Below are 2,894 nucleotides of genomic sequence, written 5' to 3'. Positions count from 1 at the left end.
TAGTGGCGAGCGCAGCGTGCATATCGTGCCCCGTGCGTGGAGGCGTGTGTGTGCTGCGTGTGGTGTGCCGTGTGTGGTGGTGCCCAAACTCTCCGTGCTGTGTCGGCATGCGTGCGGCCGCTGTGTGTGCGCAGCGCTGGCTGTGATCGGAAGATAACATGAGCTCCCTACCTGCGTAACACCGTGCTATGTGTCGGAGATGGCGTGCAAATCAAGATTGTGCCAATGGCACTCGATAGTAACTCGATAGTAATATCATATACATACATACACAATCACGCCACACACACACTACCACACCACACACCACACACACACACACACACACCACACAAACACAAACACACACACACACACACACACACACACACACACACACACACACACACACACACACACACAGTAACACACACACACGCACTCAGACACACACACACACACATACAGACACACACACACACATACACACACACACGCGCACAGCGAACCTTATCCGAATAAATGCATCCATGCATGCATGGTTCCTACTTCCTCGCCTCGAGTTTTGGTTACTTTCCCATCGTGATGTTTATTTATTCGCTGCTGCTACCTGTAATTACTACCTATAATTAAATGATAACAAGGCAGGTATATGCCAACAACGCACGCCGCTGCGAATCGGCAAACAGAAAACAAGTGAGCAATGTCGTCAGACGGCCTGCATCGACCCAAGGTCGTACGATGTAAGAGTATAGGGGCATAACTTCTAGAGGACACTACGAGGAGGAAGGGGGGAGGGGGGGGTTACCGGTCTCTAGATTTTGGGGGAAATAAAGGATTTTGAATAAGGATTGAAACATATGTTGGAATAATATCATTCTAAACTTGGCTAAAATAAATGTGATAAATGAGAGAACGAATTCATCCCAATTAAACCCAATATTTGTCGCTCACGTGCTGCAATATTAAGTATTAGCACGAGCGCATTAGTACATCCGTCACATTGCAATGATACTAGAGGAAATAGCATGGAAGCATCCAGACTGCTATTCCTCGCAGATATCATCGCCTGTGGGGTTCGGGCACATTCGGTGCCCGTCGGCGATTTCCGTACCTCCATCTAAGACGATGCAGATGCAGTTAGATCGCAGTACGCAATATCAGGCAGTAGTGTGTTGAGCGATATACGGCGTATGCACCATTTAACACGGACTTTCTGTAATTACAAATCTACATGGCGGGAAAACTGTGTCGGATGACGTCATCTCGGGTGACGACCAATCAGCGAGCGGCATAGCGTGGGCAGTGAGTGCATTAGAGAGGAAGCGCTATATATGTCGATTTGTAATCATACCGCTTTTAATTCGCTTGGTGAACTTGTATAAATTCCCCTCCCTTCATCTCCCCTCCCTCTCACTCTTTCCGTCGCTCTTTCTCTCCCCCCCCACTCTCTCTCTCTCTCCCTCTCTCGCTCTCTCTAAATCTCTCATTTCCTGCCTGTCTGGCTTCCCCTATCTCAAACACTCTCTCTCTCGCTCCCTCAATATACCTCCCGCTCTCTTTCTCTCATTTCTACCAACGCATGTCTACCAGCACCCCGTCACAGTCAGTAAGACAGCGGCAATACTGATAGCATAATGATATCCCGAGTTACCCGATGATGTCCAATGATACCTTAGCTATCCCAACCCAAAGACATCCAGATATACTATAGAATATATAGATAACTATAGAACATCGAAGCGCGTATATCGTTGCACAACGAACAAGTATTCTATAAATCCGCAATGGCGGTTGCATTCCCTCGCTCCCTCGCGCTCTCTCTCGTTCACACGCACGCTCTCGTTCTCTTTCTCTACGCCACCTGACGGAATGTCACGAATACACAACAAGACCACATTTACTTCTAATGCTTTCTAGACGTCCAGAAAGCATCTAACTGGCGTGCACAATGCAAATTATTGCACTCTAGTGCCGAATTTCGGCGAAAAAAAAGCCAAAAAGGCCTTTTCTAGAGACGAAATAGTGCAACGGTAAACAATTTGCGGAGGCTTACTGTTGTATGCCTCCTTAATGAGCAGTGGAAATACGCATCGACTTGACATTTTAGGTGAATGATTGAGAGCATTTTCCTTACATGGCCACCGAATTTCAAATGTGGCATTACTCCAGGGGCTGAGCTATGACTCTCTGAAATGAGCCCCCAAAACACAGAAATCAATGGAAATTAATGTTCGCTCCATGCGGTTAGGCGCAGTGTTTAAACGAGGGTTATGGTGAATTGCAACCAACAAAGTTAGGATATTTTAATACTGTTAGTGTTAGGAGTGCCATCAAAGAGTGAAACGAAGTTAATTCTCTATTTTCTGGCACCAAATGAGTGTAAAATGAGTGTATTTTAATGTAGATATATAAATAACATGTACATATGTACACGGATATGTACATATGTTTACATAAAATACATGTTTAAATGTCATTTGAACATGCATGTGTCTAAAAACCATGGTAGAGGACTTGCATAACTAATTTTCATTAACATAAAACTCAATTATTCGATTTCTTTGGCAGAACAGCTCTCCTTACCAGGCGGCTTACGGTGGTGAACAACAGTAGAGGGCGTCAATAGGCGGCAGGCCTGAATAAGCATCGAACAGAAATTAATTAAAAATACTCACACTGTTACTTCGCTTACACAACATACACTTTATTCATGTTAAATAACGACAGATTCATGCTCTATGCTTCGTTCGAAACTCTTGCTAGCTCTATGATGCGAATTTCTGCAAAGTTGTCTGAACACATTTCAAACACAAAAATGACCAACCGGTCGCTGTGGCTACGCCACCTGACGGAATGTCACGAAAACAAGATCAATTTTACTTCTAATGCTTTCTAGACGTCCACGAGGCATC

This window comes from Priapulus caudatus, unplaced genomic scaffold (assembly GCF_000485595.1).
Source record: "Priapulus caudatus unplaced genomic scaffold, Priapulus_caudatus-5.0.1 Scaffold382, whole genome shotgun sequence".
Taxonomy (NCBI): Eukaryota; Metazoa; Priapulida; class Priapulimorpha; order Priapulimorphida; family Priapulidae; genus Priapulus; species Priapulus caudatus.
The sequence above is the reverse complement of the archived record's forward strand: the minus strand, read 5'-3'. Positions refer to the sequence as shown.